Source organism: Dipodomys ordii, unplaced genomic scaffold, assembly GCF_000151885.1.
Source record: "Dipodomys ordii isolate 6190 unplaced genomic scaffold, Dord_2.0 Scaffold52, whole genome shotgun sequence".
Taxonomy (NCBI): Eukaryota; Metazoa; Chordata; class Mammalia; order Rodentia; family Heteromyidae; genus Dipodomys; species Dipodomys ordii.
The window spans coordinates 6,398,745-6,412,311 of record NW_012267268.1 but is presented as its reverse complement, the minus strand read 5'-3'; positions in this window follow the sequence as shown (position 1 = coordinate 6,412,311).

Genomic DNA, 13,567 nt, shown 5'->3' with positions numbered 1-13,567 from the left:
CACACCTGCCAAGAACAGGGCAAGCTCATGGTTCACATGCAGGGCTAGACTGTACCTTATATGCTTCATCCCTGGGTTGGGTGTGGCCAGCTAGGGAGACCTTTGGGGCTGGCTGCTGAAGACCTGAGTTAGTGTGAAAGAGATTGCCTGGTGAACTTCCCCCAGCCCTCTCCTCGCCTGATAAAGCCTCCTGACTGTTTTTAATGTTTGTGTATTTAAAGTGATTGCTTTCTTGCTTTTTTTTTTTTCTCCTGATCCTGGGGCTTGACCTCAGAGCCTGGATAATGTCCCTGAGCTCTTTTTCTCAAGGCTTGTGCTCCATCATTTGAGTCACAGCTCCACTTCCAGCTTTTTTGGTGGTTAATTTAGAGATAGGAGTCCTTTAGACTTTTTTGTCTGGGCTGGCTTTGAACTGGAATCCTCCTCTGATCTCTTGAGTAGCAAGGATTACAGGTATGAAGCACTAGTGCCCAGCTGTGTTTGCTTTCTTAAGATGTGTCCCACCCACCTTTCTCCATACTGGGTGATACTTTTCCATAGGTGGTGGGGTGCCTAATGGGGTGGCCCAGATGGGTCAAGTGTATATGATCGGTCATGAGGAGATAGTCATTTCATACTGCCACATTGTTTTTGTACCTGGAATAAAGCATATTTTGCACTTGTTACTGAACCTTTGTGCTGACAAGAAATCTGTATGTGGGATCTGAGCTTGGTCACAATGCAAATAAAACTCATTTGTAAGAAAGCTCCAAGTTTTCCAGTTTTATTTATTGAATTGTGACATAGAGTTTACCATTTTAGCCATGCTTAGGTGTGCAACTTGGTGACATGAGGAATATTCAAGTTGTCTAGCCCTCACTCTCCATCTCTAGGACTCTTTCATCTTCTTGTAAAACCCATTAAGTAGTAACTCCCCAGTTTCCTCCTCAGCCCCTGCAAGACCCAATCTACTTTTCTGACTCTGAATTTGATGAGTCTAGTGCCTCGTGTAAGTAGAATTAGCCGTGTTTGTTGTGTCTGTCCTAAGTTGCAGCATGTGTCAGACTTTCTTCCCCTTTTAGGTTGAATTGCCATCCATTGTACGGGCACACTGCATTTTGGGTATCTGTGTACCCACTAGTGGACACTTGGGTTACTTCCTCCACTGGGATACTGTGAATAGTGCTGCTGTGGGCAAGTGTCTCCTCAAGACCCTGCCTTCAGTTGTTCTGGGAATAAGCCCAGAAGTGAGATTGCTAGATCCTACAGTAGTTCTATTTTTACTTTATGATGGATGCTGTATTCTGTTGTATACAGTGGCTGCATTGTATGTTCCATATGTAGGGCTCAGGTACAGTTTCTCCACATCTTCACTGATAGTTTTCTCTGTCAGAGTGTGTGTGTGTGTGTGTGTCTGTTTGTATGTGTATGTGTAATGCTAGTGTTCTACCACTTGTGCTACAGCTATACTTCCAGACTTTTTGATGGCTAATTGGAGCTAAGAGTCTCATGGATTTTCCTGCCAGGCTGGCTTTGAACCATGATCTTCAGATCTCAGCCTTCTGAGTAGCTAGGAGCCAGATGCCTGGCAGTTTGCTTGGTTTTTAATGGAGTCATCCTAACTACAAGCCATAACTCTGAAACATTAGTGAATGGGCAATGCCACCATTCCACCCCCTCGCTCTCTCCTGACAGCCAGGCTAAAGCTCCCTGATCTCCTTGGCCTTTCTTCTCAACCCCTGCCTTGCTCAGAAACCTGCCTTCTGAAACCATACCTTCCCAAGCTGGGCCCCTTGGGTCCCTTCCCTGCACATTGCATTTTGGTTAAATTGCCCTCCCTGTTCAACTTGCCTCCATGTCCCCAGTCCCTATGAGAGGCAGAAGATGCCACTCATGCTCCCTACCTCTCCATCTTATCTGTGACACAGGAATGCCACTTGTCCTGCACATTGTGTGTGTGTGTGTGTGTGTGTGTGTAACCATGAGCACACAGCCATGAGCACACAGCCATGAGCACACAGCCAGCACAAGGCCAGGTTCCCAATGAAACACAGTAGCAGCCCTGGTAGGGGCATGGGGTAAAAACACAGCTGGTGTTTTCCAGGATTGTAAAGCAGCCATGATATCTGAAGGAATGATGAGAATGACACCTTAGTAGGTGGATGAGGGCCGGATGTGGGTGATAACTGAGCCATCCACAGAGTTTTCAGCATTGTACCTATTGTGATAACTGAGCCATCCACAGAGTTTTCAGCATTGTACCTATATACTCGAAACTTCACAAAGCAATATTTGGGTCTTTTCATCTTTTTTTTCACAAATGCAGGTCCTTACCTGCCAGTGTAATTAACTTCCTGGCTGTGCTATGCTCTGACCAGACAGACATGGGCCTGGAAGACTGCAGGTATGTGTGTATGGGGGTGGGGTACAGTATGTGTTCTGAGTGCTCAGGGAAACCTGGTGGCTGGAAGTTCAGAGCCATGAACATGGCTGTCAATCTATTCAGCTGCAAAACGCCACATACAGTGTGACTTAGAAAACTTATTCATTATTTTTATTTAAATAGGTGTACAAAGAGATTTCAGTTCAACATATCAGTTGATGAGTCCAGTGCATCTTGATCAATGAGAAACAAATGTATTTCTTATGGTTCTGAAGAATGAGAATTGTCAAGGCACCAGAGGATTCTGTGTCTAGGGAGGGACCCTTCCCCGTTCATGGGTGGCAGAGTAGGAAAGGTACAACCTGGGATTTCTATTATAAGGGCACTAATCTCATTCACAAGAGCCCCACCATCATGACCTGACCCACCCCAAAGGCTCAACCCTCAAATCCCCACCTTGGGTAGTTAGAGGTCAACATAGGAATTCAAGGGAACACAAATATTTACCCTGCAGCAGGGAGGTTGGGTTGAAAACCTCAAAGTGGAACTAGGGATGGTCAAGGCTGCAGAGCCATCAGAGGCCGGCCACTAGGAATTGCCCCCTTTCTGGTTTAGCTTCAGCTGCCCCATCACCTGCTCATCCTCTTTCTCACCAGAAAGACTAAACAGGACCAGGAGTACACAGGAACCAGGGTATGCCCAGGAGCACCTCCCATAACTGAGGCTGAGTGGTACAATGTTCTGCAGTGGTCATGGCTCCTTATTTTCCCTTCTGAGAGACCTGGGCAGGCTGGGGTGCTGAAGCTGGCCACTGCCCAGCCACTGCGCAGTCGACCACAGGCAGGAGCAGAGACCTGCAGCAGGGCCCTCTATACCCAGCAAATGCCCCCAGCTGTCAGCTGGCTGCTACTTTGAGGAACAGCTAGTTTTAGGGAGCAAGATATTCAACAGAAGAAAGAAGGGAAGGAGGGAAAAAAGGTGGGAAGAGAAGGAGGGAGGGAGGGAATAAAGGAAGGCAAAGGAAGGAAAGAAGGGAGAAAGGAAGAACCTCTCCCCTACCCCCCCCCCCCCAAAAAAAAACCCTCTATTGTGTGGAAGCTGAGAACTTACTTTTTTCTCTCTCTCTCAGTGGTACTGGAGTTTGAACTCAGGGTCACCTGCTTGCTAGGAAAATGCACTGCCATTTAAGCTATGATCACAGACCTTTTATGCTTTAGTTTGTTTTTCAAGTAGGGTTTCATGGTTTTTGTGGTTGTTTTGCTCAGGCCAGCAGCCTACGATTTTCCTACCTCCGCCTCCTCCTGAGTAGCTTGGATTACAAATATACCCCACCATGCCAGGATATGAGATTCTGACAGGTTTAGGGGGACTGGAATCACTGGTTTTGCCTTTACTCTGGGTTTGAAATCTCTTAAGAGGAGACACAAATCCCTGCAAATGCCGACCTGGTGAGAATTAAGCTAAAAGAGGGGGATCAGAAAAGAGGGGAACAAAGAAAGTTGTGAGCTGCTAATACCTATAGGTGACCTTGAGCACAGGGGGCTGTGATCTGATAATACCTAAAGGTCACCTTGAGCACAGGGGGCTGTGGCAGGGCTGGGGGCCTCTGCCACACTCACTTCTGAGGGAAGTGATTGGAGTTGAACCCCTGTGGAACTGGAGGAGCCTACTGGCACAGGCGGCTGCCAGTGCTCCACCCCTGTCTGCTGGAGGCCAGCAGGCCTGGAACGCACTTGGCTATGCTCAGCATTTCTCCTGAGTCCTGAAGTTGAAGTGGTAGGGACAGAGTGCCCCCCCCATTGCTGATGGGGGCGTGGGGAGGGGGGTAGTTCATGAGGAAGTCCAGATAGGTGGGACATGCATTGTTGATACTGGAGATTCCACCAGAGCCTCAGACAAGATGTGGCCAAGGGAGGCTGACTCATGAGGCCTAAGCTCTTGGGGGGCTGAGGAAACCAGTGAGGGCCAGTCTATTAGAGGGAGAAAATCTGGATCTAGGGATTCCTTGCAGCCTGGGGACACTACACGATACCAAGAAGACACCTCCTCACCCTCCTCCTGCTCCTTCCCCCAGGGAGATGTATCTTAAGTTCTCCCACCCAAGCTGGGGCTACAATGGACCCCTTTTCTCGTGTGTGCCCTGGGAAAAGGGTTCCACATGGCGGACACAGATGACAGGTGACAGCCCTTCTTCCTCCTCCCTTCACGTCACCCCAAGGAGGAGGGCATGGCCCCAAGCTCAACCAGGTTGAATTTTAACCTTCTTTGATTGGGCAGGATCAATATTTAAACTCAATGGGAAGGAAGGAGGGTTATCTGGAGAGGGCTGGTGTCGAGTGCAGCTATTGGGATATCTGATAACCCCAGAGGCTGACCTGTAGTTGGAGTGGGGGCCATGGACTGGACCAAACACAGCCAGAGAGAAAAATGGGGGAAGAAATTCTCTTTCTTCTTCTTTCCCTCCCTCCCTCTTTCCCTCCCTCCTTTCTTCCCTCCCTCCTTCCTTCTTTCTCTTCTTCCTTCCTGTAGGTAGCCATCCTAGAAGACCACAGCAGACATGGTCACATACAGAAGGTTTATTGGAGGAGCCATCTTCCCCACGGGGAGGGAGCAATATGGCCCCTGTCCCCATCCAAGTGGAGCCCTGTAACATGGGAGCTAGAGGTGGAAGGTACTCTGTGTGCCCAGCTAGGTCTGGGCAGAGTGGGAATGCCAACCTAACCCAGGAGAGTTCTGGAGCAGGAAGGAGTTCAGGTCTGGGTGGAGGGCACTCTGCTGATGCTGCTGGGGGCTCCAAGCTGGCAGGGTGGGGGTTGAGGGGGGCTGGGGGAGTGGGAATGATGTGGCTGAGGACCTGATATGGACGGAATGCTAACGCTTCCTTTCTTCTTTCTCTTCCTCCCTTCCTTCATTCCCTCTCTTCCTCCATCCTTCTGGGGAGAGGACTTCTGTACCCAAAGAAATCAGGAAGTGGGGGGCTGGGAAGGTGGCTCAGTGGTAGAGTACTTGCCTTGTATGCATGAGGCCCTGGGTTCGATTTCTCAGTACCATATAAGCAAAAGAAAAAAGCCGGAAGTGGCACTGTTGCTCAAGTGGTAGAGCGCTAGCCTTGAACTGAAGAGCTGAGGGACAGCGCCCAGGCCCAGAGTTCAGGCCCCATGACTGGACCGCCCCCCCAAAAAAAAACCAAAAAAAAAGAAATCAGGAAGTGGACAGGGGTGAGAAGCCACCCTCTCTGCCCTCTAGTCTGTTTCTTTCTAGTGTGTTTCTGTGCCTTCTCTTCCCCACCCCTACTAAGGTGCTTCTACTGTCTTACTGAGTCTCACGTACAGATGTAAATAGAATCCATCTTTTCTCCTGCGAATCTGTCTTTTGCCAGCTTAATCCACAGCTCTTCCCCCCACATTCTCCCACTGGTCCTCTAAGGTCCTATGAAGGAAGGAAATCTTTTCCATCTTGTTGAAGTCTCCACTGTCCACGAGGACAATGAGGCTCAGAGTATCTGAGCAGCTTATTCAAGGTCACACAGCAGTGAGCTTTTGACCTACGTCGATCAGCTCTGAAGACGGTAGTCCTTTTGTGGTGCCACAGGGCTCTGGGGTGGGATGGGTGGGCTGACATGGGGAGCAAATGTTTCCAGAATGATGAGATTCCTCCCCAGGACCTCCTACTCTTGGGAAGGACAAACAATCTTTGAGCCAGGCTAACCACAGGTGTCCTCTCCCCATCCCAGTCTGTCTTAACTATGCCCCAGCACTGTGGAAAGGGACTGATTAGAACCCCCTCTTCTCTGGGGTTTCTTCCCTCCTCCCCAGTCCTCCCTCCCTGCCTGAGGGAGAGCAAGTGGTCTGCAGCTTGCTCTAGGCTGGCTGAATGGGTTACCCTTGGGGGCCACACCCAGCCAGGTAAGCCTGGAACCTCACCTCATTTGTGGCCACTGAGTGATGGTCATCTTCACAGCTGTAGTGTCCCTGTGCTGGCTCTGCTGCCGCCATCTGGAATACAAGCCCAGGGAGGAGGCTGGCCCCTGGATTCCCACAGGTGCAACCCTGCTTCTGGGTCCTGCACAGCTGGTCTAGGGCTATGTCTCCAGACCCCAGCTCCCCAGGAGCCCTGCTCAGCCTGGCCTCCAGATGCTATGGTCTTGCAGGCCCCTCCCCAATGGCTGCACACAGGTGAGGGAAGCCTGTGTGGTCCCTATGAGAAAGTCAGGTGGTATAACTGGCCACTCTGACATTGCCCTTTGCTTTATTCAAGGAGAACTAGTAATACCTACTTGCAATGAATAGGTGCAAACGTTCTTTTTTACGTGTGTGTGTGTGTGTGTGTGTGTGTGTGTGTGTGTGTGTGTGTGTGTATACTAGGGCTTGAACTCAAGGCTCCATGTTCTTGCTTAGCTTTTGGCTGGTTATTTGGAGATAAGAGTATCTCAGATTTTTCTGACTGGCCTGACTTTGAACTGAGATCCTCAGATCTCAGCTTCCTGGGTAGCTGGTGTGGGCCACGGGCACTCGACTAAGCCTAAATATTCTAAACCAATGGACAGTGAAGGCTCTTTGGCTCAAGCTACCAGGAGTCTTTTGGTCTAGGTTACCAAGATGACTACTGTTGTAGAGGATGGAAGCACCCCCTCTCCTCTGGGGCCTGGCTCCGAGGTCTCCGTAAGCATCTCCTCCGCCATCTTGACTCCTGTGCCTTCTAGCTCAGGCTGCAGCTCTCCCAGACCCGTAGGGAAAGGAACATCTGTGTTTTGAAATCAATCTGACTCTAAGAAATGGTTTGTGAGGGCCTGGCAGAACCTGGTGTTCTCAGTAGTGTTTAGGGTACTGTTTTGTTTGTTGCTGGTAACTTTAGAATTGGGAGAGTGGATATGAAGACCAACTAAATTATCTGGAAAAATGTTCCACTCAAATTGATATTAAAAATATTCCTGAGACTATAAAACAATGCTAGATATGAAGCTGGAAGTCTGGAAGTCATGACGTAGAAAATACTCTTCGATTGGGGCCACATTAGGCCTAGTATAGTCACGTTTGTATCCATAGGGGCTGGTCCCAGGACCCCATAGGTACCAAACCCAAAGAGAATCAAGTCCCTTATGCAAAAATGCTGTGTATTTGCATATCAACCCCTCCACCCTCCTGCATACTTTAGCTCTAAACAACCTGGGATTCCTTATACAGTGTAAATGATATGTTGTTTTACTGTCACGTTTAGGGGATGGTGACAAGAAAACAGCCCTTGAGTGTTTATATGCATGGAATTCTTTCCCTAAATGTTTGTGTATGTGTGTATGGTGGTGGGGCACCGGGAGACTGGGGCTTGAACTCAGGTCTGGACAATGCCCTTTGGTTTTGCTCAAGGCTGGCTCTCTACTATGTGAGCCACACCTATACTTTGGCTTTTTGCTGGTTAAGTGAAAATCTTTCTACCCAAGCTGATTCAGTCCTCAGGTCTGGGCCTCTTCAGTAGCTAGGATTATGGGTATGAACCACGGTTAGATAAGTCTACAGACATGGAATGTGTGCCTATGAAGGGAGGATTGTAGCACTGGACACTACAAAGCTGATCACCAAATGTGTGTGGCCAAACACAATAAAGATTTTTATTCTCTTTCATGTCTCAGGCCTGTGTGCATCTTTGGGAGTGAATTCCACCTACTATTTATGCCATTTGGAGGGTGGAGAGGGCTCAGAGTCCTGCACTACACCTTCAGCTTTTTCCCGTTGAGGAAGGGATGAAGGAGAATGTGCAGGGTGGAAGAACAGAATATGGGAGCAGGCCTAGATGTGGCAGCCATGTCTTCAGTCTTCACAACTTATGCAGGACATGGTCACATGTCCACCCACAGCTTGTTGGATAGTTGTGCCATGCAGGCTATGGGCCCAGTATCCTCTACTCAACAGTGTTTAAGAAAGAAAGAAAGCCCACCAGAAAGAATGATAGCATCAGCTCTGTGCCAGGCTCTACCCTGAGGCTGTAGGCCAAGGCTCATGACAGGCCTGCTGCCCAAGGGCACCATTATTAGCTCTTCTATAAGAAGAGGACATTGGTACAGGAGTGGCTAAGTTGGAAGGAAGGAAGGATGAGAGAGAGAAAGAGAGAGAGAGAGAGAGAGAGAAGGCCGGAGGAAGGGAGACAAGAGGCCAAGAAGCAAGGTAAGCAGGAGAAAGGGAAGAAGGGAAATAGGGAGAGGAAAAAAAGTCACAAAGGTACTGATCTTTAGTGATTCTGCATCAGTTGTTTTTGTTTTTTCCTCAGCCAGTGGTCATTTCCAGCCCACAGCAGGATGTCAGGCACTGCCGTGTGAGGAGTTACATGGTGACCATGTCTTCCCCTGTACCTGGTTGGGAGATGCAAGAATGAAGAGGAGGTGACTGGTCTCCAATCTTAGAAACTGCGTGTGCAGCAAACACCAGTGTGCACTGTGGCCTTTAAGAAAAAATGTGCGCTGTTGTTGGAAAGACAAAATGAATGGGTTTCTAAGTTTCCAAAGCCTCATGGAGGGTATTTATATACAAAACAGAGGTGGGGCTGGCCTACTGCCCCACGGGGCCACCGTTGGGCAGGGCTGAGGCCTCTCTGGCCCCTTACAGTCCTAAAAATCTCTGACATGGAAAAGGATAGACATGGGGTGAGTGGGGGTGAACGGGGGGAGGGGGGAGCATGCCACACTACTGCAGGACAAAGGCTTGGCACTATGGCTTGGCACTATGGCAGGATTCTAGTTGGATCCTTGTGTTGCAGTCCTGGAGAGGTGATGTCAAAAGGAGTCCTGGAAGCTGGGCACCAGTGGCTCACGCCTGTAATCCTAGCTACTCAGGAGGCTGAGATCTGAGGATCATTATTCAAGGCCAGCCCAGGCAGGGAAGTCCATGAGACTCTTATCTCCAATTAACCACCAAGAAGCCAAAAATGGAACAGTGGCTCAAGTGGTAGAGTACCAGGCTTGGGCAAAAAAACTAAGTATGAGCTCAAGGACCTGAATTCAAGCCCCAGTACATACACTCTCTCTCTCTCTCTCTCTCTCTCTCTCTCTCTCTCTCACACACACACACACACACACACATCCTACACAAAGACACACATAGACACACACACAGAGGAACCCTGGATGTTGCTTTGGACTGTGGTCTGGGAACTCAGCCCTCTCAGCCCTCATTAAAGGAGACTATACACAGGGTTTTACCTTCACAGCCCACAGCTGCTCTGAAGGCCAGATTGTGGCTACGGTGGGGCTACAAATTTAAGGGAGGGGCTCTGAGGACTTCAGGGCCATATAAGGCCTTCTGTAAGCTTGCTGCTGCTGTTGGTGCTGGGAAGACCGAGCCCCTGGAAGAGGTGCCACACAAGGGCTGTTGGTGACTTTGGTGGCTCATCCAGGCTGAGCAGGAACCCGGAACCACCAGGTGTATGGGAAAAAAAGCAAACTGCTTTCTCTATACTACATACTTACCTCACTTCACATTCTACACCACCTGATGCTTTGTCTCTCTGTGGATGCCAAGTGGGTGGCCCACAGATTGGTCCCCATACCACCTGTCTAGAAGTTGTGCAGCCCTCTCAAATGAAGGGCTGGGCTGGCATGGCTGCCCATGTACAGCTGCAGGTAGTGGGTGCAAATCCCACCACCTCCTGTGATGACTCACAGAACTTAGACCACACTTGACTAATGTTTACAAGAGTTCTATCAACACAGGAGTTGGTGCAGGGCACAGATGAGCAGCTAGGAGTAGGGTGAGCTGGAGGTGTCACCAAGGCAGGAGCTTCTGCCCATGTGAGGCTAGACACGAGATATGAGCCAACCTGGGAGCTCTCTGAATCTCAGACTTCAGCGTCTTCCTTCCTTCCTTCCTTCCTTTCTCTCTCTTTCTCTCTTTCCTTTCTTTCCTCCTTCCCTCCCCCTTCCCTCCCTCCCTCCCTCCCTTCCTCCCTTCCTTCTTCCTTCCTTCCTTCCTTCCTTCCTTCCTCCCCCCCACCCCATGCTGAACATAGAACCAGGGTCTCAAATGCCAGTGTTCTACCACTGAATCACACCCAGCCTATGTCAAAGGCTTTTAAGAAGACAGTGCCATCACACTGGCCTGACCTCAAGTTCTTCTCTTGCTGAAGATAGGTCAGGGGCTGGAAACTCTATACTTCTAGTCATGGCTCGGTCACCCTGGTGAGAAACCCCCATCCTGGAACCCACAAACATCACCTCATTGGAACCAAAGATGCTGACAAGGAGCTCAGAAGCTGTTAGGACCAGATATTAGGAGACACCACCTCTATAGTACAGGAAATCACAGGGATTTTAGGGACTCTGCCAGACCATGGCAGTGTAGATGCCGATGTCACAGAGCAGGTCCCCAGAGCCCACCCAGGGCCCTGCAGGACAATGTTGTGCAGGGTGCCACAAGTAGGGCCAGAGATAGCCTGGCTGGCATTCTCCACACATGTCAGCAAGGAAGTTCCTTTGCCCAGGAACCGCCAAGGTGAGGTGGCCTGACCTGTCCAGTGCCACATCATGAGAGTTGCTGCCTCTGGGAAGGAGGAGCAACAAAAGGGGCTCAGCCTGGTGGTGCTGGGTGAACACAAAAACCTTCCTTTCTAGATAGGGTGGTGCCTCCAAGGCCAGCGCTTTGTGGTAAGTCCTGGAGCTGTGCATCTGTTTTGAACCTTCCTGTATCTGTACAACATTGCACCATAAGGCAGGCAGGAGGAAAGGAAGAAATATTTCGCCAATAAAACATGCCATCCTGCAATGTGGAGACCTGCCTTTGGGGTGTAACGAGTTGAAGCAGACAGTTCCTGTGACCCGGGAACATGTCTTCATGTCCTGTCACTTGCCACCTCCTTTCACAAGGGTGTTGACAGGGCTTGGATGCAGGCCATGTTTCTGGTACTGGGTGCCCTTTCTGGGATCCTCACCTGTCTCAAAGACACCTTGGGTAGTTGGCACCAGGGCAAGGTTAGTGTGGGTATTCCTCATTGTCTCTCCCCATTGATGCTGCTCTCCCTAAGACTGCTAAAAAAGAATAAGGAGGCTCACATGGAAGGCAGGAGTAGGGGCGCATATATATATATATATATATATATATATATATATATATATATATATATATAGTGTCTTGGGGCCTGGGAGCTGTCCCTGAGCTCTTGTACTCAAGGCTAGTGCTCTACCACTTGAGCCACAGCACCACTTCTGGCTTCTTAGTGCTTAATTGGAGATAAGAGTTTCTTGGACTTTCCTGCCTGGGTTGGCTTCAAATCGTGATCCTTGGATCTCAGCTTCCTGAGTAGCGAGGATTAAGCCACTGGTGCCCAGCTGCAGGTGGCTTCTGAGACTATTGCATAGAGATAGTTGTAACTGCTTCCCAGGGACAGATCCTGGTTTCAGGGAGACAAGGCTCAGGGGCCAGACTTTCCTACCCACAGCCACCTTAAGACTTTCCTTTCCTGAGAACATGATAACATGTCTGAATCCTAACCTGTAGTGCTTCTCCTGGGCTTGGCATTCTATTGTGTCCTCACTTGAAGCAGACAGCCAGCCCTCTTCCCTCCCCTAGATCCAGATGGGATGACGTCATCCTCAACTCCGATGACCCCAGCAAGCCTGGAGCACAGACTGTCTTGTTCACCAGCTCCCAAGTACTCCTGCACCAGTCCAGGACCTGGACATAGCAGGACTCAGGACTCATCCCACCTGCGGTCCTTAGAAAAGGACCATATTTGGAAGGTCAAACATGACGGCACACACCTGTATCCCCAGCACTCAGAAGGCAGAGGCAGGAGGATGAACTACATAGGGAGAACATGGCTCACATCTGTCTCTCTGTCTCTGTCTGTCTGTCTGTCTCTCTCTCTCTCACACACACACACACATACACACACAGGAATGTGGCCCTGGAGAGTGGTTCATTAATAGAGTATTTGCTTAGCATATGCAAGGCCAAAGTTCCATCCCCTGCACTACAAATAAACAAACAAATACAGAAAAGAAGAAAGAAAGAAAGATGTAAAGAAAGAAAGAGAAAGAGAAAAGTCAATGAAAGCCGTGATGAATTAGTTCTTTGGAAGTATGAAGGTTCATCTCTACGAAAGTCCACTGGATATTAGAAAATGCATATCTGATCTTTGTTTTCCTTAACTTCTTCCTCCTCAAATCCTTCCCCTCTCTGTCCCCTTTTGTACTTCTGCAAACCTGGCTTTCTTTAAGGCAGTCTCAGCTTGCCACTGGCACTGGGCCATTGCTTCAGCTGAGGAGCTGACTTGAACTGTATTCTAAGGACTGCATGATGCCAGCTTGGGGCCAGAGTGGCAGGGTGCAAGGTAGGAGGCAGGGCTGTAGAGTTACCAGGGAGCACGGAGGACCAAGCAGTAATCAGGGATTGGAGACGGGGAAAAGAGGTCATAGCTGTCATTATTCCTCACAGTGGCCTGGGAGAAGGCTCGTGGTTGAACGTGACCCTAAGGCACTGAGCAGTGGGGACTTTGCAGGTGAGGCAGCATAGCTCAGGGGTGCCCTTTAGCCCAGCGCTCTAGGTCCTTCTGCACAAGGCCCAGGGATCAGAGCCGATGGTCCCAGTTGGCTGAAGGCCCTTAGTTACTGGAGGAAAAGAGGTTCCCTACTCAGAGAACACAGCGTCCCCAAGCACCCTGGGAACAGGGAGTGAAAGGGCAGGGAAGGGACAGAAAAAAGCAATTCTGAGTGAATGTCTGGCAGCAGCCTGGTCTGTTTTATAACTGTGATGTGTCCTGTGAGTCACCTCTTTTCCTGCAGCTTGTTCCTTCCGTGTCGCCGAGTGGCATAGCTTGTTTAAGCCACCCGGTGCCATCCGCACTGGCCTTTCGTGATTCTGGTTCAACTAGACTTGGAGAATTCAGATCTCCTACAGAGGGTTCAAATCCCCACCATGGCTGGTTCTGTTGTACTGTAAATCAGATACGAGTCCAGTCATGAGAAAACAGAGAAGCCACATTTTGAGAGGTCAAATTTGGAGTCTTTATTAAAAGGCCGGCATGGTAGACTCCTGTCTCAAAGACCAGCAGCCCACACATATACTTAACCCTGCTAGGAAACTGAACCATGAAGGCCAGAGAGGAAAGAAAGAACAAAAAACAATCCCAACAAATCAATCCAGCTCCAATAGAGAGCTAGAGAGAAGAAGAAAAGAAGAACCAGGAGGCAGGAGACAGGACCGTGAACATGGAGACACAATG